Source organism: Papio anubis, chromosome 16 (assembly GCF_008728515.1).
Source record: "Papio anubis isolate 15944 chromosome 16, Panubis1.0, whole genome shotgun sequence".
NCBI classification, from domain to species: Eukaryota; Metazoa; Chordata; class Mammalia; order Primates; family Cercopithecidae; genus Papio; species Papio anubis.
This window is the reverse complement of record NC_044991.1, coordinates 73,089,045-73,111,168: the sequence shown is the minus strand read 5'-3', so window position 1 is coordinate 73,111,168 and position 22,124 is coordinate 73,089,045. Positions and strand designations below refer to the sequence as shown.

The window sequence follows — 22,124 nt, the reverse complement described above, 5'->3', positions numbered from 1 at the left end:
TTTTATCGTGGAATCCTGTGAATTATTACCTCAAATCTGCACAGGAGCAAACAGGTTGGAGTGAGGGACAGGGGTGAAGTCATTGTCCATGTTCACACAGCCATCAAGTAACAAGAAAACTGGTATTTTAAGCCCAGCGTTCTCAACACCAAAATGCAAGACTGGTTCCATTAAGCCACACTGGCCTCCCTGTTTTGTGAATAAGGGATCTGGATTCAGGGTAAGTGACTGGCCTGAGTTGACACAGTGGCCCTGGATAGTTCAATCTTTTTTTTTTTTTTTTTAAGACGGAGTTTCACTCTTGTTGCCCATTAAGAGTGCAATGGCGCAATCTTGGCTCACCGCAACCTCCGCATCTAGGATTCAGGCGATTCTCCTGCCTCAGGCCCCCGAGTAGCTGGGATTACAGGCATGCGTCACCACACCCGGCTAATTTTGTATTTTTAGTAGAGACAGAGTTTGTTCGTGTTGGTCAGGCTGGTCTTGAATTCCTGACCTCAGGTGATCCACCTGCCTCGGCCTCTCAAAGTGCTGGGATTACAGGGGTGAGCCACCACGACCAGCCCAAAGCAGGGTACTTCTGAGAAATGAGGCAATAGCATATAGCACCCGGCCCCATATGCTATTCTTGACAATAAAAAGGTTTTAGAAGTTTGTCTTTGGGAGGCTGAGGTGAATCACCTGAGGTCAGGAGTTCAAGACCAGCCTGGCCAATGTGGTGAAACCCTGTCTCTACTAAAAATACAAAAAAAACAAAAAAAAAAAACCCAAAAAAACACTAGCTGGACATGGTGGCAAGCATCTGTAGTCTCAGCTACTTGGGAGGCTGAGGCAGAAGAATCACTTGAACCTGGGAGGCAGAGGTTGCAGTGAGCCGAGATCGCGCCACTGCACTCTAGCCTGGGTGACATGAGCAAGACTCCTTTCCAAAAAAAAAAAAAACTGGGCTGTGTGTGGTGGCTCATGCCTGTAATCCCAGCACTTTGGGAGGCTGAGGCAGGAGGATCGCTTAAGGCAAGGAGTTCAAGGTTACAATGAGCTATGAGTGCACATCAGTCTGGGAGATAGACTGAGACCCTGCTTCTAAAAAAAATAGGGGCAGGGGTGGGAAAAGCCAGCTCTAAGGTAGTCATTAGGATGGTGAGGTTGGTTTTTGTTTTGTTGGAGTTTTGCTCCTGTCACCTAGGATAGAGTGCAATGGTGTGACCTCAGCTCATTGCAACCTCTTCCTCCCGGGTTTAAGTGATTCTCCTGCCTCAGCCTCCTGAGTAGCCGGAATTACAGGCCCTTGACACCATGCCCAGCTAATTTTTGTATTTTCAGTACAGATGGGGTTTCACCCTGTTGGCCAGGCTGGTCTCAAACTGCTGCCCTCAGGTGATCCACCTATCTCACCTCCCAAAGTGTTGGGATTACATGTGTGAGCCACTGCACTCAGCTGAGAAGAGGCTGGTTTTGACTACATGTGGAAAGTGAGCAAAGGGAGAAGATTAGGCATGTATCAGGTGAAAAGCAGTGCTGAACACTGTGAGGTAGAGAATCCTTTAAGATATTGAACTATCCAGGCCAGGGGCGGTGGCTCACACCTGTAATCCCAGCACTTTGGGAAGCCGAGGTGGGGGGATCATGAGGTCAGGAGATGGAGTACATCCTGAGCAACATGGTGAAACCCCATCTCTACTGAAATACAAAAAAATTAGCCAGGCATGGTGGCACACACCTGTAGTTCCAGCTACTCCAGAGGCTGAGACAGGGACACCACTTGAACCCGGGAGGCAGAAGCTGCAGTGAGCCAAGATTGCACCACTGCACTCCAGCCTGGTGACAGAGCAAGACTCTGTCTCAAAAAAAAAAAAAAAAAGAATGGCGTATAATAGATGGGCACAGTGTCTCAAGCCTGTAATCACCAACACTTTGGGAGGCCAAGTGGGAGGATACCTTAAGGTCAGGAGTTAGAGACCAGCCTGGGCAATGTAGCAAGACTCTGAAAATTTTTTTAAATAACATTAGCTAGGCATGGTGGTATGGGCCTGTACTTTCAGCCACTTGGGAGTCTGAGGTGGGAGGACCACTTGAGCCCCGGATGTTGAAGCTGCGATGAGCTACGATAGTGCCACTGCACTCCAGCCTGGGCGACAGAGATCATGTCTTAAAAATAATTGGGTGCAGTGGCTCATGCCTGTAATTCTAACACTGGGAGGTGGAGGTGGGTGCATTGCTTGAGTCCAGGAGTTTGAGACCACCCTGGGCAACATGGTGAAATCCCCATCTCTACAAAAAATACAAAAATTAGCCAGGTGTGGAAGCACACGCCTCTAGTCTCAGCTACTTAGGGGGCTGAGGTGGAAGGATCACTTGAGCCCAGGAGGTCAAAACTGCAGTGAACCATGATCACGCCTCTGCACTCCAGCCTGGGCTACAGAGCAAGACCCTGTCTCAAAAAAATAAATACAAAATAGGCTGGGCACGGTGGCTCACGCCTGTAATCCTGGCACTTTGGGAGGCCGAGGCGGGAGGATCATGAGATCAGGAGTTTGAGACCAGCCTGGCCAACATAGTGAAACACTGTCTCTACTAAAAATACAAAAAATTAGCTGGGCATGGTGGCGCATGCCTATAGTCCCAGCTACTCGGGAGGCTGAGGCAGGAGAATCGCTTGAACTCGGGAGGTGGAGGTTGCGATGAGCCGAAATTAGACCACTGCACCCCAGCCTGGGCAACAGAGCGAGACTCCGTTCCAAGAAAAAAAAAAAAAAAAGAATAGCGCACATATACAAAAGTGCACAAAACATAAATGTAAAACCGAATGATTTATCAAAAAGTGAGCACCTGGGTTAGCATCACCCATGCAATGGTACTGAACAGTCAAGCAGAAGGCCCCCGCAGGGTAATTGCTGTTCCAACTACTTTTGTGATAATCACTTCCTTGCTTCCTTGCTTTTGGAGTTGTACCACCTGAGAATGTGTCCTAAACACTAAAGTTTTGCCTGTTCCTTGAACTTTATATAAATTGAATTATACAGTATTATTTTGTGTCTGGCTTCTTCTGCACAAGAGTACACTTGGAAAACTCATTTATGTTGTTTCATATAGCTATGGTGAGTTCATTTTCATTGCTGTTTTTTTGTTTTCCACTGTATATTTACTCTATTGTTAAGGGATCTAAGTGAAGCCTCCCACCTGCCATACCTCTCAATTTCTTTTTAAAAAATTATTTTTATTTTTATTTATTTTTTTAGACGGAGTCTCGCTCTGTCGCCCAGGCTGGAGTGCAGTAGCACGATCTCGGCTTGCTGCAACCTCTGCCTCCCGGGTTCAAGTGATTCTTCTGCCTCAGTCTCTCAAGTAGCTGGGATTACAGGCACCCGCTACGACGCCCGGCTAATTTTTGTATTTTTAGTAGAGACAGGGTTTCTCCATGTTGGCCAGGCTGGTCTTGAACTCCTGACCTCAAGTGATTTGCCCACCTCCGCCTTCCAAAGTGCTGGGATTAGGCCAGGCGCCGTGGCTCAAGCCTGTAATCCCAGCACTTTGGGAGGCCGCGATGGGCGGATCACAAGGTCAGGAGGTCAAGACCATCCTGGCTAACATGGTGAAACCCCGTCTCTACTAAAAAATACAAAAAACTAGCCGGGCGAGGTGGAGGGCGCCTGTAGTCCCAGCTACTCGGGAGGCTGAAGCAGGAGAATGGGGTAAACCCGGGAGGTGGAGCTTGCAGTGAGCCAAGATCGTGCCATTGCACTCCAGCCTGGGTAACAGAGGGAGACTCTGTCTCAAAAAAAAAAAAAAAAAACAAAGTGCTGGGATTACAGGCATGAGCCACTGTGCCTGGCTTTATTTATTTATTTATTGAGTCTGACTCTGTCACACAGGCTGCAGTGCAGTGGCACAGTATCAGCTCACTGCAGCCTCTGCCTCCCAAGTTCCAGTGATTCTCTTGCCTCAGCCTCCCGGGTAGCTGGGATTACAGGCAAGTGCCACCACACCTGCCTAATTTTTGTATTTTTAGTAGAGACAGAGTTTCACCATGTTGGCCAGGCTGATCTTGAACTCCTGACCTCAGGTGATCCACCTGCCTCGGCCTCCCAAAGTGCTAAGATCATAGGCGTGAGCTACCATGCCCAGCCTTTTTTTTTTTTTTTAAGATAGAGATGGGGTAATTATGTTGCCCAGACTGTCTTTAACTTCTGGGCTCAAGCAATTCTCCCACCTCGGCTTCCTAAAGTGCTAGGATTACAGGCGTGAGCCACTGTGCTTGGCCATACCTGTTAATTTCCAAACTGGCCTTCTGAGTTCTAGTTCATAATCCACCAAGGGGCCACAGGGATCTGGCTATATGGCAAGTCTCATCAAGTCACTCTGGGCTTAAAACTCTTTAATGTCTCCCCATCGACTACAGGACAAAATCCCAAACTTAATTTGGCTTACAAAACCAGAATTATGGCCGGGCGCGGTGGCTCAAGCCTGTAATCCCAGCACTTTGGGAGGCCGAGACGGGCGGATCACGAGGTCAGGAGATCGAGACCATCCTGGCTAACACGGTGAAACCCCGTCTCTACTAAAAAATACAAAAAACTAGCCGGGCGAGGTGGCAGGCGCCTGTAGTCCCAGCTACTTGGGAGGCTGAGGCAGGAGAATGGCGTAAACCTGGGAGGCGGAGCTTGCAGTGAGCTGAGATCTGGCCACTGCACTCCAGCCTGGGCGACAGAGCGAGACTCCGTCTCAAAAAAAAAAAACAAAAAAACAAAAAAAAAAACCAGAATTATAATGAGCTACCATGGCAGAATATTTACTATGCACAGCGTCAGGCACTTTACACACATTCATTTTATTCATGATCTGAACCTTCATCTCTTCTTGATCCAGTGCCAGCTACCATGAACTACTTCATAATTTCCCTAAATATGCCAGGTTCTCTCATGACCCTGATCCTTTGTGTTTCTGTTTTTTTGTTTGTTTTGTTAGTTTTTGAGCCCAGGCTCCCTTTGTACCCAGGCTCACTGCAGCCTTGACCTCCTAGGCTCAAGTGATCCTCTCACCTCAGTCCCCTAAGTAGCGGGGACTACAGGAGCACACCACCACACCTGGCTCATTAAAAAAAATTTTTTTTGTAGAGACAAGATCTTACGGTGTTGCCCGGGCTGATCTCAAACTCCTGGCCTCAAGGAATATTCCTGCTTCAGCCTCCCAAAGTGTTGGGATTTCAGGCATGAGCCACTGTGTCCAGCTCCTGAGTCTGTATATGCTGTTTGCCCTTACTCTTCTTCCCCTCTTGGCCTAATTCAGCCTTCGAGTCTTAGCCTAGATGTTGCCTCTACCAGGCAGCCTTCCCTGAACTTCATTCTACCTAGGCTAGGACAGGTTCCCTCTCCTGTACTCCCACGATGGCCTAAGCTCAATGTTTGTCAATTTTCTTCATCCAGTAGGCTGTGGGCTGCTTAAGGGTGGGGGCTGAGGCTTGTTCACCTTTGTAACCCCATGCCCAGCACTGTGCCTGACCCTCTGTAAATATTTGATGACTGTGAACAGAGCACACTGGGTTGAAGTCTAGGTGGCTTTTTCAGGTAGCCCGTTTGTTTATTTATTTATTTATTTATTTACTGAGACAGGATCTCACTCTGTCACACAGGCTGGAATGCAGTGGTGTGATCTTGGCTCACAGTAACCTCTGTCTCCCGGGTTCAAGCGATTCTCCTGCCTCAGCCTCCGGAGTAGCTGTGACTACAGGCGCACATCACCAGGCCCAGCTAATTTTTGTACTTTTAGTAGAGACGGGGGTTTCACCATGTTGACCAGGCTGGCCTCAAACTCCTGACCTCAAGCAATCCGCCTGCCTCGGCCTCTCAAAGTGGTGAGATTACAGGCGCGAGGCACTGTGCCTGGCCAGGTATCCCCGTTTCTATTCCAGGCTCTGGTTTCTGTGGTGGGAACACCAAGGCAACAGCACCCTATGGGATGCCGAGAAAAGCATGAGCCGCCTGCTGTGGCTGAGTCTCTGTCAGTAGCCTGGAGTCTTTTACTCCCGATATAGAGATGGGCAGTTGAGCAAAGATCCTGAGGCTTTCCATTTCTCCAGCTACTTTTTTGAACTGAGAAGCCTGGGTAGACAATAGGTCTGGGCTGAGAGAGGTGGTTGGGATAAGCTGGGCTCCTCTACCTGGCACCAGGGCTGGCTGCATAGATTTAGAAAGGCCCATGCTTACTGGGTGTGGTGGCTCATGCCTGTAATCCCAGCACTTTGGGATGCCAAGGTGGAAGGATTGCTTGTGGCCAAGAGTTCAAGACCAGCATGGGCAATATAGAGCCCCATCTCTACCAAAAAAAAAAAAAAAACGGCCGGGCGCGGTGGCTCAAGCCTGTAATCCCAGCACTTTGGGAGGCCGAGGCGTGTGGATCACGAGGTCAGGAGATCGAGACCATCCTGGCTAACACGGTGAAACACCGTCTCTACTAAAAAAAATACAAAAAACTAGCCGGGCGAGGTGGCGGGCGCCTGTAGTCCCAGCTACTCGAGAGGCTGAGGCAGGAGAATGGTGTGAACCCGGGAGGCGGAGCTTGCAGTGAGCTGAGATCCGGCCACTGCACTCCAGCCTGGGGGGCAGAGCAAGACTCCGTCTCAAAAAAAAAAAAAAAAATTAGCTGGGCATACTGGTGCTCCTGCAGTCCTAGCTACTTGGGAGACTGAGGCAGGGGGTGATTGCTTGAGTCCAGGAGTTCAAGGCTGTAGTGAGCCATAATTGCACCACTGTACTCTAGCCCCTGTCTCAAAAAATAAAAACAAGATGAAAATAAAAATAATAAAAAAGAAAGGTTTGTGTTTGGTTTAATGTTTTACTGTCACCGTCTTAAAAATCTTAATAATTTTTAAACAAAAGTCCCACATTTTCATTTTTCCCTGAGCCCTGAATATTGTTTTTTGAGACAGTGTCTTGTTCTGTCACTGAGGCTGGAGTGCAGTGGTGCAATCTCTGCTCACTGCAACCTCCCCCTCCCAGGTTCAAGCAATCTCTTGCCTCAGCCTCCCCAGTAGAGGGGACTACAGGCATGTGCCACTGGGTCCAGGTAATTTTTGTGTTTTTAGTAGAGACGGGGTTTCACCATGTTGGCAAGGCTGGTCTCATACTCCCAATCTCAGGTGATCCACCCACCTTGGCCCCCCAAAGTGCTGGGATTACAGGCATGAGCCACCGTGTCCGGCCCCAGCCCTGAAAATTATGTCACCACTCCTGGCTGGTCACTAGCTGCCAGGGTCTCTGAGGACCCCTGCCTCAACTCAGGACCAAGCCCAGCCTCCACTCTAAAGCAGAAACACAAACCAGCTCAGGATGCCACATCGCTTAACCCCCTTGTTCTCTGCTGCTACAGCAAGAAGCTGCTGAGAGGGAACCACACATTTCATCCCCTGAGGTCCTGGCAGTTGGGGAAGGGAGATTCTAGCTGGATTCCACTCCGGGTTGCCTCCGCCTGGGCTGGGCTTGAGCTGCCCATAGACCCTACACTGCGGTTTAAATTATGCGAAGGGAGTTTCCAAGGCAAGTGGGCCTGGCCCCCGGAAAGCTGCGGAAAGGAGGCTTCCACCCCAAACTGTGGTTCCCACAGGGAGTGGCTCTTGGGCCATTCTGGGACCAGATGAGAGAAGCCATTTAGGCCAAGAATAGATGAGAGCAATGGGGGCGTCTCCATTGGTCTTCCTGGCCTTGGAAGCGTCTGATGTGGTGTACTGTTCTCTCCATTTCTTCCCTTGGCCTGTCCTAGACTCTTGAGAATAAGCGATAAGTAAGACGGACAGATGATTTGTCTCAGGGAGCCCACAGAGCAGTGTGGGAGGCAGACATATACATGAACCCTCCGCCACTGGGAGATAAGGGCTCTGGAGGGACGGCAGGGGCAGCGGGTGGTGTGCACACAAAGGAGAAAGCTTCAGAGGAGATGACAATGAACAGACTTTTGTTGGAAGAATAGATTTTCCAGGTAGGTGAGGAAAAGGGGAGGGCGCAGCCTGTGCCAAGGCCTGGAGGTATAGAGAGGGAGGGTTGGAAAGCCGGTCAACGTGAGCACAGCCAGGGAACAAGGGAGGTGCAGGTCTTACCAAGACCTTGGAGTCCAAATTCAGCCCTTGTTCTGGGTTAGTGCTTAGCATCCCTGGTGGCGTTTGGTCATATCAAGGTAGGGGTGGGGCCACCTGTGGTGGTCCCCTCCACTCTCCCACCCATTCCCTGTGATGCGCTTTTTTTTTTTTTTTAAGACAGTCTTGCTCTGTCGCCAGGCTGGAGTTCAGTGGCGCGATCTCAGCTCACTACAACCTCCAACTCCCTGGTTCAAGCTATTCTCCTACCTCAGCCTCCTGAGTAGCTGGAATTACAGGCACACGCCACCATGCCCAACTAATTTTTGTATTTTTAGTAGAGACTGGGTTTCACCATGTTGGCGAGCATGGCCTCAATGTCCTGACGTTGTGATCTGCCTGCCTCGGCCTCCTAAAGTGCTGGGATTACAGGCGTGAGCCACCGCGCCCGGCCGTGGTGCTCATTCTTGCACTTCAGTCAGAGTGGCCAAGAGCCGGGATGTTTACTCCCATATGAGATGAGTCTGCAGAATTCCAGACTTCTTCAAAAAAGAAACAAGACCGACAGCTGGTAGCTTCCTGAAAGTCTGAGATCACAGAAAACTGACCTAGAAAGGAGAGAAAGGAGGACACCCCACCTAGCCTAGGTCCCAGCTGGGTTCCCAGGACACATCTAACCCAGAGATCTCAACCTGAGCTAGGAAAATGTTTTTAACAGCTTTATTAGGGTATAATTTACAGACTACAAGACTCACCTGTTTTAAGTATACAATTCTATCACGCCTGTGATCCCAGCACTTTGGGAGGCAGAGGCAGACGGATCACCTGAGGTCAGGAGTTCAAGACCAGCCTGACCAACATGGTGAAACGCCATCTCTACTAAAAATACAAAATTAGCTGGGCGTGGTGGCATATGCCTGTAATCCCAGCTACTTGGGAGGCTGAGGCAGGAGAATCCCTTGAACCTGGGAGGCAGAGGTTGAAGTGAGCTGAGGTCACGCGTTGCACTCCCGCCTGGGCAACATTGGCGAAATTCCATCTAAAAAAAAAAAAATACAAAAATTAGCTGGGCATGGTGGTGGGCACCTGTAATCCCAGATATTCGGGAGGCTGAGGCAGGAGAATCATTGAACCAGGGAGGTGGAGGTTGCAGTGAGCTGAGATCGTGCCACTGCACTCCAACCTGGGAGAGACTCCGTCTCAAAAATAAATACATGTACAATTCTGGCTGGGCACAGTGGCTCACACCTATAATCTCAGCATTTTAGAAGGCTGAGGCAGAAGGACTGCTTGAGCCCAGGAGCTAGAGACCAACCTGGACAAGACCTTGTGTCTACTTAATAATAATAATAAGTAAATAGTGCTCGCTTCGGCAGCACATATACTAAAATTGGAACGATACAGAGAAGATTAGCATGGCCCCTGCGCAAGGATGACATGCAAATTCGTGAAGCGTTCCATATTTAAAAAATAATAATAATAATAATAATAATAAGTAAATAAATAAATAGGCCAGGCGCGGTAGCTCATGCCTGTAATCCCAGCACTTTGGGAGGCTGAGGCGGGTGGATCACTTGTGGTCAGGAGTTCGAGACCAGTCTGGTGGTGAAACCCTGTCTCTACTAAAAATACAAAAATTAGCCAGGTGTGGTGGCACGTGCCTGTAATCCCAGCTACTGGGGAGGCTGAGACAGGAGAATTGCTTGAACTCAGGAGGTGGAGGTTGCAGTGAGCCAAGATTGCACCATTGCACTCCAGCCTGGGGGAAGAAGCGAGACGCTGTCTCAAAAATGAATAAATAAATAAACAATTCCATTTTTTTTCTTTTGCAAATGTATAGAGTTATACAGTTGTCACCACAGTTCCGTTTTAGAACATTTCCATTACCCTAAAAGATTTCTTGGGCTTGTTTGCAGTCAGTTCCTGTTCCCACCGTCAGCCCCCAGTAACCACTGGCCTGCTTTCTGTCTCTATAGAGCTGCCTTTTCTGGACGTTTCATAGAAAGAGAATCACACAGATGTAGTCTTTCACAGCTTGCATCTTTCACTTTGCATTATGTTTTTGAGCTTCATCCGTTTTGAAGCATGTATCAGTAGCTGATTCTTTTTTTAATGCTGAATAGTGTTGCATTATACAGCTATACCACATTTTGTTTGTTTACCAATTGATAGTTGGATTGTTTCCACGTTTTGGCTGTTATGAATAACACTCCTATCAACATTCAGGTACAAATGCATTCATTTTCCTTTTCTCTGGGTAGACCCTTAGGAGCAAAATTGCTGTATGGGAAATTTGTGTTCAACTTTTTTGTTGTTGTTGTTGTTGTTGTTGTTGTTGTTTTTTGAGACGGAGTCTCGCTCTGTCGCCCAGGCTGGAGTGCAGTGGCCAGATCTCAGCTCACTGCAAGCTCCGCCTCACTGGTTCACGCCCTTCTCCTGCCTCAGCCCCGAGTGGCTGGGATTACAGGCGCCCGCCACCTCGCCCGGCTAGTTTTTTGTATTTTGTAGTAGAGACGGGGTTTCACCGTGTTAGCCAGGATGGTCTCGATCTCCTGACCTCGTGATCCGCCCGTCTTGGCCTCCCAAAGTGCTGGGATTACAGGCTTGAGCCACCGCGCCCGGCCTTTGTTGTTGTTTTTAAGATGGAGTCCTGCTCTGTCACCCAGGCTGGAGCGCAGCAGCGTGATCTTGGCTCACTGCAACCTCTGCGTCTTGGGTTCAAGCAATTCTCCTGCCTCAGCCTCCTGAGTAGCTGGGATTACAGGCGCTCGCCACCACACCCAGCTAATGTTTTTATTTTTAGTAGAGTTGGGGTTTCACCATGTTGGTCAGGCTAGTCTGGAACTCCTCCTGACCTCAGGTGATTCGCCCACCATGGCCTCCCAAAGTGTTGGGAGTACAGCGCCGTGCCGGGCTGTGTTCAACTTTTAAAGAAACTGCCAAACTATTTTCCAAAGCAGCTGTACCATTTTACCTTTCTACCAACAATGTGTGAGGGTGCTAATTTCTCTGCGACACTTCTTAGTGTTAGTCCTTTTTTATCCCATCCTACTATAGGACTTCTTTTTACAAAAAAACACCCACCAATGCCCCGGCTCCATCCCAAACCAATTAAACCAGAAGCTTGGGGTCTGGGGCCCAGGCACAGGTATTCAAAACAAAACAAAAACCTCCTGACTTTATTTATTTATTTATTTATTTGAGACAGGGTTTCACTCTTGTCACCCAGGCTGGAGTGCAGTGGCGCGATCTCGGCTCACCGCAACCTCCACCTCCCGGGTTCAAGGGATTCTCCTGCCTCAGCCTCCCGAGTAGCTGGGATTACAGGCATGCGCCACAACACCCGTCTAATTTTGTATTTTTAGTAGAGATGGGGTTTCTACATGTTGGTCAGACTGGTCTCGAACTTCCAACCTCAGATGATCCGCCTGCCTCTGCCTCCCAAAGTGCTGGGATCACAGGTATGAGCCACCGCGCCCGGTCAACTCTCGACTTTAAAAGCTGCTAATGTGCAGAAGGTTTGGGAACCAGCAATCTAGCTTCAGGTCTGAAGTTGTGTCCTCCAGGGCACTGAGAGAGAGCTCCAGCTGGCCAGCAGCCTCTCCCACACCAGGAAACACATAGGTGGGAGACAAGACACCCCCACAAGAAGGCATATGCAGGGACCCAGAGTAGACCGGCCTGCTGGAAGGTGAAATAGAAGGGGCCTGGGTGTGGGTTAGGTCAAGGAGTCCCAATTTCTGCTCAGTCCACTGAGATCCTGTCGGGGCACCTCCCATGACCTTAGGCATCTCTCAGGCCTCTGGGGAGATTAGGGAAGTATGACATTCTTGGCTGCAGACCAGCTCCAGATAACTCCGGCTAAATGCAAGGAAATGGGTGGTACCAGCAGGAAGCATAGAGCTTAGAGGCTCAGCCGGGGATTAGATCAGGGCTACAGAGTGCACCATAAAAGCTGCTCCTTCTGAAGGGTGTAGGGATGATGATAACACCCCATCTTGAATTCAACAAACATCTCATCTTTTTTTTTTTTGAGATGGAGTTTCGTTCTCTCACCCAGGCTGGATTGCAGTGGCGTGATCTCAGCTCACTGCAACCTCCGCCTCCCAGGTTCCAGTGATTCTTCTGCCTCAGCCTCCTGAGTAGCTGGGACTACAGATGCCCGCCACCACGCCTGGCTAATTTTTGTATTTTTAGTAGAGATGGAGTTTCACCATGTTGGCCAGGCTGGTCTCGAACTCCTGACCTCGTGATCTGTCCGCCTCGACCTCCTAAAGTGCTGAGATTACAGGCATGAGCCACTGCGCCCGGCCGTCTTGAATTCAGCAAACATCTATTGAGCTCTTTCTGTGTGCCAGACCCTGTGCTGGGCACTGGACATACAGCCAGGAATAAGAGTGGCAGGCTCCTGTCCCTGCCCTGGGGAGCTTACAGTCTACTGGAAGAAACAGGCAATAAAGAATTAAACAAACAGAATGACAGGTAATGACACGGGGGGGCCTCTCTGTGGGGGTGACATTTGAGTAGGGATCTGAGTAACTCTGCACAGGTATGTGTGTGGGACGATGTGTCTAGTGGAGAAAAGAATTAAGGAAAGCCTGAGGCTGAAGGCACTTGGTGTGTTGCCAACAGTGGTACAAGACGGGCCTGGAGAGGAAGGTTGGCAGGAGCTAGATCACCTGCAGTGTTTACAGGGGTCGTAGCCAGAGTCTGGGTTTTATTTTGTGTGTGATGGGGAGGATGTTGAGCAGGGTAGAAAAATTCTATGATTTCCACTTTTAAAAATATCACTTAGATTGATGCAGAGAGACTAGACCTAGGAGAAATGGTGAGACAGGGAGATGAGGCAGGTTGTCCCCGTAATCAGTGAAAATGGCTTGGAGCGGTGTTGGTGCTGATGGAGAGAACTGTATAGATGTGGGGCATCTTTTCTTTCTTTTTTTTTTTTCGAGGCAGAGTCTCGCTCTGTTGCCCAGGCAGGAGTGCAGCGGCACAGTCAGAGCTCACTGCAGCCTTGACCTCCTGGGCTCAAGTGATCTTCCCACCTCAGTCTCCCAAGTAGTTGGGACTACTGGCGCGTGCTACCACACCTGGCTAATTATTATTTTTGTTTTGTTTTGTTTTTTTGAGACGGAGTCTCGCTCTGTCGCCCAGACTGGAGTGCAGTGGCGTGATCTCAGCTCACTGCAAGCTCCGCCTCCCGGGTTCACGCCATTCTCCTGCCTCAGCCTCCCGAGTAGCTGGGACTACAGGCGCCTGCCACCTCGCCTGGCTAATTTTTTTGTATTTTAGTAGAGACGGGGTTTCACCGTGTTAGCCAGGACGGTCTCGATCTCCTGACCTCGTGATCCGCCCGTCTTGGCCTCCCAAAATGCTGGGATTACAGGCATGAGCCACCGCACCCGGCCTAATTATTTTTTGTAGAGACAAAGTCTCACTATGTTGCCCAGGCTGGTCTTGAACCCCTGGGCTCAAGTGATCCTCCTGCCTCAGCCTCCCAAAGTGCTTTGATTATAGGCATAAGGTGGGGCATCTTTTGGAGTTAGGGACACTGGGATTTGCTGATGTGGGGTGTAACAAAAAAAGGAAGTCAAGGATGACTCTTGTGTTTTTGACTTGAGCACGGGGTAAAGCTGGTGCCATGATGAGTGATAGAGAAACTTGGAAAAGGAGCAGGTTTGGTACTTACTGGGGTTGGAGGGAAGCTAAAATATGGACCTAGCTGGGTGGAAGAGAGGAAGAAGGCCAGAGGGCGGTGACATCCTCATGATTCCTGGCTAAGGGTTGGCAATCCTTGTTAGACCAAAGCCTGCATTATGTGGAGGACTCCAAAGACTGCAGTATTAGGGCACGTGGAAAAATTTGAGTTGGATTATGTTGGCCACTTCTTGTAACATTTCGGCAGGTCCTGCAGAAAAGAGACAAGCTTGGGCTGAAGATGGTGGCCTATCCTTATTATCAAAGGAAAAAATCCCTACCTTTGGGGCCCCCTCCCTTCACTTACTTTGAAATGTTGTGACTGGCCTATGAAATCCAAACATCTAGGCAGCACTGCTATGGATCCTCCACCTCTTCCTCAAAACAAGTAGAGGCTGGAAAGCCCACGGGGAGTATAATGAAAGCACAGACGGTTATGAGGCTTAGAGGACCACAGGAAGAGGGCCGCATGAGTCAGTCAGCTAGCAGACTGACAGAGGCATAGAAACTGGGAAGGAGGGTGGGATATGAAGAAGAAAAGAAAAGGGAAGTCAGAGAGAGAGTGAGCTGCCCAAGGTTGACATCCAAGCCCCGATGGAGAGGCACCAGGTGTGGGGATACAATGCCCTAGGACCGAGGACACTGGGAAAGCCACACCTCGTAAAAAACCTTAGAATCCTTGAGTTTCAAATCCGGAAGTGACTTCAGACACCAAATGGCCCGTTCTTCACACAGAAAAGGGACTGGTCTTCAAGGAGGAAACTGGAAAGAAAGAAGAAAACAACAGTTCTCTCAGCTTTAGAAATCACGGAAAGTCAGTCCACAGCTTTGCCCTGGCTGAACTCAGCAAGCCCCACTCCTTTAGATCCCTTTTTCCCATTTGGTAAATGTCCAACCCTCATGCAGACTGTTCTGTCCAGCTGCATTCTGGAAACAGATGATCATTTCGCCTGTCTGGAGAGATGTAATCGGGGTCTTCCTGGCCTGAGATCTGTCCCCAGATACTCCTCCTCTCATTCCAACTGGGTCCCCTGTCACATGTCCCTAGATGCGGCCATGCTGACCAACACAGGCACATGAGCTGTGGTGTTCATGAGCTCAGGCACAGTGAGGAGAAGGGGGTCACTTCCTGAGAGGTAGCGTGGGTGGGCATTGGGGGTGGGGAATGGGCAGGAGAGGAGATGGGCTGACGCAGCTTCTCCAAGCCATGCAGAGATCCAAAGAAAACATAGCTGAGGCACAGCGGGGGAGGAGGGAGCCAGGGCAGTGCATGTTGACATGGTGGGCAGCAATCCAGCTTGGCCTTCTGTGGTCAGTGGAGCCCGTGTTTACTTACTTGGACCAGTTATTTCCTCGTACTGAACCTCAGTTTCCGAATCTGCAAAACAGGGTCAATAATAGCTATCTCAAGGCATTGCTGTGAGAGTTAAATGGGATAATGAAAAACAGAGAGAGAGAGAAAGAGAGAAACCTAGTTAAAAGCATGGGCTCTGGGGCCAGACTGACTTGAGCTTTTAACTGCTGGGCCTCGGTTTCCTTATCTGTAAACTGAGGGTGATGATACCTATCTTGTAGGATGTTATGAAGTGGAAGTGAGTTAATATTTAGAATCAGTTTCTGTCCAAGTGTGGTGGTATGTAATCCCAACACTTAGGGAGGCCAAGGCAGGCAGATCGCTTGAGACCAGGAGTTTGAGATCAGCTTGGTCTACAGTGAGATTCTATCTCTACAAAAAATCTTTTTTTTTTTTTTTTTTGAGACGGAGTCTCACTGTGTCTCCCAGGCTGGAGTGCAGTGGCGCGATCTCGGCTCACTGCAAGCTCCGCCCCCCGGGTTCACGCCATTCTCCCGCCTCAGCCTCCCAAGTAGCTGGGACTACAGGCGCCCGCTACCGCGCCCGGCTAGTTTTTTGTATTTTTAGTAGAGACGGGGTTTCACCATGTTAGCCAGGATAGTCTCGATCTCCTGACCTTGTGATCCACCTGCCTCGGCCTCCCAAAGTGCTGGGATTACAGGCTTGAGCCACCGCGCCCGGCCTACAAAAAATCTTTAAAAGTTAGCTGAGCATGGTGGTACATGCCTATAGTTCTAGCTACTCGGGAGGCTGAGATGGGAGGATTACCTGAGCCCAAGGAGGATGAGGCTGCAGTGAGCCATGATCACGCCACTGCCTTCCAGCCTGGGTAACAGAGTGAGACCCTGTCTCAAAAAAAAAAAAAAAAAAAAAAAAAAAAAAGAAAAAAGAAAAAGCAAAAAGCACTTTCTGTTTGTTAAGCAATTGTTACAACTATTAATACTAATAATCAGGCCAGGCACGGTGACTCATGCCTGTAATCCCAGCACTTTGAGAGGCCAAGGCGAGAGGATCGCTGGAGCCCAGGAATTCTAGACCAGCCTGGGCAACAAAGTGAGAGCGCTCCACCCCGCTAGGTTCCGCGCTAACTTTATCACTTTAAATCCTCACTGCCACCCAGGGAGGTAGGTAAGTACCAGATCATCCCATTTTACAGATGTGGAAACTGAGATTCAAAAAGTGTTTTTTTGTTTGTTTGTTTGTTTTTCAGAGACAGGATCTTGCTCTGTTACCCAGGCTGGAGTACAGTGGCACACCGTACATCGTAGCTCACTATAGCCTCGAGCTCCTGGGCTTAAGTGATCCTCCTGCCTCAGCCTCCTAAAGTGCTGAGATTATAGGCATGAGCCACCATGCCTAGCCCAGAAAAAGATTTTTCATTTCCTCTGGAACAGGGGTTGGTAAACTATGGCCTGTGTGCTAACTCCAGCCCCCAGCCTGTTCGTTAGATATTTATGGCTGCTTTCATGCTAAAGTGTAGTAGGGCTGAGCAGCTGCGATAGAGACCACAGGGTATGGAAAGCCTAAAATACGTACTCTTTGGCCTTTTCAGGAACAGCTTGCTGACATTTGTTCTAGAAAAAAGCAGAAACGGCCGGGCACGGTGGCTCACGCCTGTAATCCCAGCACTTTGGGAGGCCGAGGCGGGCGGAGCACGAGGTCAGGAGATCGAGACCATCCTGGCTAACACGGTGAAACCCCGTCTCTACTAAAAATACAAAAACTTAGCCAGGCCTGGTGGCGGGCGCCTGTAGTCCCAGCTACTTGGGAGGCTGAGGCAGGGGAATGGCGTGAACCCGGGAGGCGAAGCTTGCAGTGAGCCGAGATCACGCCACTGCACTCCAGCCTGGGCGATAAAGCAAAAATTCCGTCTCAAAAAAAAAAAAAAAAAGAAAAAGAAAAAGGCAGAAACAGGACTTTGCTATCCTGGTTCCTTTACAGGAACAGCTTGCTGACATTTGTTCTAGAAAAAGGCAGAAGCAGGACTTTGCTATCCTGGTTTTTTTTTTTTTTTTTTTTACCAGTATTGCTGTGCTGGGTACACAACTGAGGCTGGAAAGACATTTCTTTCCTGTCCCTCTGAGTGCTGGGAAGCCTCTCCTTTGCTCTTCAAAGCCAAGGATGAAGCCGGGCACAGTGGCTCATGCCTGTAATCCCAACACTTTCAGAGGCCAAGGTGGGAGATTCCTTGAGGCCAGGAGATGGAGACTAGCCTGAGTAACATAGCAAGACCTCATCTCTACAGAAAAAAAAAAAAAAAAAAATACAAGCATTAGTCAGTTGTGCTGGTGCACACCTGTAGTCCCAGCTACTCTGGAGGCTGAGGTGGGAGGATTGCTGGAGCCCAGGAGGTCAAGACTGCAATGAGCCAAGATTGGACCTCTGCACTCCAGCTTAAGAGGCAGAGCAAGACTCTGCCTCAAAAGACAAACAACAACAAAACCAAGAGTGAAAGTGCGAAGGAACTTGGGGATTTGGCTCTCTCCATGTCTCAAGCCCAGTGATGAGGACTCGAGGCGGCTGCCAGATCCCATCCCACACGGCACACCTGCTGACATCACTCTTACGTGTGAGGGTTGTGTGCACCATGTTTCACAGGAAAAGGGAAATCCATGTAACAAAGATGGGCAGGTTGAGTGGGGAAGGCCCTGGATTCAAGACCAGTGACTGTACCTTCTCCTCTCCCAGCCCAGGTCAGGGCTGTATTTATTTATTTATTTATTTAGAGACAGAGTTTCACTCTTGTTGCCCAGGCTGGGGTGCAATGGTGTGATCTCGGCTCACTGAAACCTCTGCCTCCTGGGTTCAAGTGATTCTCCTGCCTCAGCCTCCCAAGTAGCTGGGATTATAGGCACCTGCTTCCACATTCGGCTAATTCTGTATTTTTAGTAAAGATGGGGTTTCACCATTTTGGTCAGGTTGATCTTGAACTCCTGACCTCGGGTGATCCACCTGTCTCAGCCTCCCAAAGTGCTGAGATTACAGGCATGAGCCACTGTGCCCGGCCGGTAAGGGCTGTGTTTAGGGTCAATTGAACTGAGGCTAACATGGTACAGGAGGAGATAAAGGATCTGGGTTAGCATAGGGATCACCTGCTGCCCAAGGACATTCAAGGACTTCAAACCAGTTCAATCACTCAGTAAATATTTATTCAGTACCTACTATGTGCCAGGCATGGTTCTAGGCACTAAGGACACAGTGTTGAACAAAATTCCAGCTCTCACAGGGACAGACAACAAACAAGAAAGAAAATATTCAATAGTAATAAGATCTATAAAGAAAATAAACCAGGCTGATATGATTGAGAACAACTAATAGATAGGCAGGCAGGGAAGGCCTCTCTGAAAAAGCATCATTTAAACTGAGACAAAATGCCGGGGGTCATGGCTCATGCCTGTAATCCCAGCACTTTGGGAGGCCGAGGCGGGCAAATCACTTGAGGTCAGGAGTTCGAGACTAGCCTGGCCGACATGTGAAATCCCATCTCTACTAAAAATACAAAATTAGCTGGGCGTGGTGGTGCCTGTAATCCCAGCTACTCAGGAGACTAAGGTAGGAGAATTGCTTGTACTCTGGAGGTGGAGTTTATAGTGAGCCGAGATCGCACCACTGCAGTCCAGCCTGGGTGACAGAGTGAAGCTCCATCCCAAAAAATAAATAAATAAACTGAGACAAAATGACAAGGAAGATCAGGTGGAAAAGCATTCCAGGTAGAGGGAACAGCAAATGCAAAAGCCCTGAGCAAGAAGAACTTGAGCATTCAAGGAACAGAAAAACCAGTGTGACTGGAGTTGAATGCAAAGGGCAAGAGAGGTGAGAGGTGAGCGAGAGAGAGGAGGCCCTATCACATGCTGGGGAATCAGGGTACCGAGGCAGGAGTCTTTTCCAGTATAGTGAAAAGTCACTGATGGCTGACAATGCTAATGATTGTAGCTAACATTTTTTGAGCCCTTAGGAAATGCCAAATACTTATTAAACCCTTTCAATGCATTAACTCATTTAATCCTCACAAGCAATCCTAAGAGGGAGGTGCTTGGATTATCCTCATCTTAAAGATGAGGAAACTGAGACCCAGAGGGGTTAGGCCACTGGCCAGTGAATTGCATGTAAGAGATAAAAATGATACAAAGATGAAGCCCAGATTTATCTGGGTACACAGCTGAGGCTAGAAAAGCCTTTTTTTCCCGTCCCTCTGATTGCTGGGAAGCCTCTCCTTCACTCTTCAAAGCCAGGAAGAGTGAGGCCAGGTGAAGTGGCTTATGCCTGTAATATCAGTATTTTGGGAAGCCAAGATGGGAGGATCTTTTGAGGCCAAGAGATTGAGACCAGCATGGGCAACATAGCGAGAAATATTTCAGCTAAGAAAACGAGAGGAAGCCTGGGCACAGTGGTTCACACCTGTAAACCCAGCACTTTGGTAGGTCAGGAGTTCGAGACCAGCCTGGCCAACATGGTGAAACACCATCTCTGCTAAAAACACAAAATAAGCCAGGCGTGGTGGTGTGCGCCTGTAATCCTAGCTACTCTGGAGACTGAGGCGGGAGAATCGCTTAGAACCCGGGAGGTTGAGGTTGCAGTGAGCCAAGATAGTGCCACTGCACTCCAGCCTAGGTGACAGAGTGAGACTCTGTCTCAAAAAAAAAAAAAAAAAAAAAAGAAGAAGAAAGGCCAGACGCGATGTAACACCAGCACTTTGGGAGGCCGAGGCGGGTAGATCTCTTGAGCTCAGGAGTTCAAGACCAGCCTGGGCAACATGGTGAAATCTCGTCTCTACGAAAAATACAAAAATTAGCTGGGTATGGTGGCACATACCTGTAGTCTCAGTTACTCAGGAGGCTGAGGTGGGAGGATCACCTGAGCCTGGGGAGGTTGAGGCTACAGTGAGCCATAACTGCACCACTGCACAGCAGTCTGGGCAACAGAATGACACCCTGTCTCAAAAAAGAGGGAAAAAAAGAAAGAAAATGAGAGAAAACAGCCAGGCATGGTGGTGCACACCTGTAGTCCCAGCTACCTGGGGGGCTGAGGCGGGAGGATCGCTTGAGCCCAGGAGTTGGAGATCAGCCTGAGCACATAGTGACACCCTGTCTTAAATAAATAAAATAAGGCCGGGCGCGGTGGCTCAAGCTGTAATCCCAGCACTTTGGGAGGCCGAGATGGGTGGATCACGAGGTCAGGAGATTGAGACCATCCTGGCTAACACGGTGAAACCCCGTCTCTGCTAAAAAATACAAAAAACTAGCCGGGCGAGGTGGCGGGCGCCTGTAGTCCCAGGTACTCGGAAGGCTGAGGCAGGAGAATGGCGTGAACCTGGGAGGCGGAGCTTGCAGTGAGCCGAGATCACGCCACTGCACTCCAGCCTGGGCAACAGAGCAAGACTCCGTCTCAAAAAAATAAAAATTAAAATAAATAAAATAATTTTTTTTGTTGTTAAAAAAAATAAAGGGCCAGGTGCACTGGCTCATGCCTGTAATCCCAGCACTTTGGGAGGCCAAGGCGGGTGGACCACCCAAGGTCAGAAGTTCAAGACCAACCTGGCCAACACAGTGAAACCCTGCCTCTAAAAATACGAAAATTAGCTGGGCATTGTGGCGGTGCCTCTAGTCCCAGCTACTCGGGAAGCTTAGGCAAGAGAATCACTTGAACCTGGGAGGTGGAGTTGCAGTGAGCCGAGATCGTGCCACTACACTCCAGCCTGGGCGAGAGCAAGACTCCACTGCACAAAAAAAAAAAAAAAAAAAAAAAAGAAAGAAAGAAAGAAAGAAAGGAAATGCAAGGAAAGAAAACTAACATCCACCAGGTTTTCTGCTGAGCCAGGCTCTAGGAAGGTTACTAGAGTTCAAAGGAACACAGATACTTCCTCCTCTGGATACGCTTAACACTTTCTCTGTTCTCCCTCTCCACCTTTCCTGCTTTGTTTGCTCGTGGTATGTGCCCCTGATTAAGATAGCTAGCGTTTATTTAGCACTAATGGTGTGTCATGTACCATGCCCATTTATTCTTGAAATAACCTTAAATTATTGTTTCCATTTTAGGGTGAGGAAATTGAAGCTCTGAGTGCTTAAGCAAGGGATCAATGTCATACACCTAAGAACTGACAACATGGGATGTAAACTCTTGTTTGTCAGACACAAGGGTCTAAGTACATAACTACTGGTCTATAATGCCAACCTTCCACTCTTCCATGAACACTCTACAGATTCCGTCATAGCAGCCACAGAACTGCTTCAACCTCTACTTCCTGTTAAAGAGGGTTCATAATAGTGCCAATCTGACAGGTTGTTAAGGTTAAATAAATTACCTAGAATTCAGATGACCAGCTGTAAGGTTTGCCAGGTTTGAGTGGGTTCCCAGGAATGGTTTCAAAATGAGGATGGCTGGGTGTGTGGCTCACGCCTGTAATCCCAGCACTTTGGGAGCCCAAGGCAAGAGGATCACTTGGGTCCAGGAGTTCAAGATCAGCCTGGGCAACATAGTGAGACCCTGTCTCTACAAAAAAATACAAAACTTAGCTGGATGTGGTACTACCTGCCTGTAGTCCCAGCTACTCAGGAGGCTGAGGTGGGAAGATCACTTGAGCCCAAGAGGTGGAGGCTTCAGTGAGCCTTGATTGCACCACTGCACTCCAGCCTGCGCAATAGAGTGAGACCCTGTATCAAAACAAAACAAAACAAAAAGCCAGGCATGGTGGCACATACCTGTGGTTCGAACTACTGGGGAGGCTGAGGTGGGAGGGTCATTTGAGCCTGGAAGGTCAAGGCTGCAGTGAGCCATGATCATGCCACTGCACTCCAGCCTGAGCAACAGAGCAAGACCCTGCCTCTAAAAAAATAAATAGGTGGCCGGGCACGGTGGCTCACGCCTGTAATCCCAGCACTTTGGGAGGCCAAGGCAGGTGGGTTGTCTGAGGTCGGGAGTTTGGGACCAGCCTGGCCAACATAATGAAATCATATCTCTACTAAAAATACAAAAAATTAGCCGGGCGTGGTTGTGGGCGCCTATAATCCC

The 22,124-nt window shown here is 49.1% G+C and overlaps 1 non-coding gene across 1 annotated transcript; it reads left to right on the top strand.

Moving 5' to 3' along the window:
- The first annotated feature begins 9,425 nt into the window (after window positions 1-9,425).
- LOC116270932 lies at window positions 9,426-9,532 on the top strand. The gene has a single exon (XR_004179227.1). It is a non-coding gene; the product is annotated as a U6 spliceosomal RNA (small nuclear RNA).
- Window positions 9,533-22,124: the final 12,592 nt, after the last annotated feature.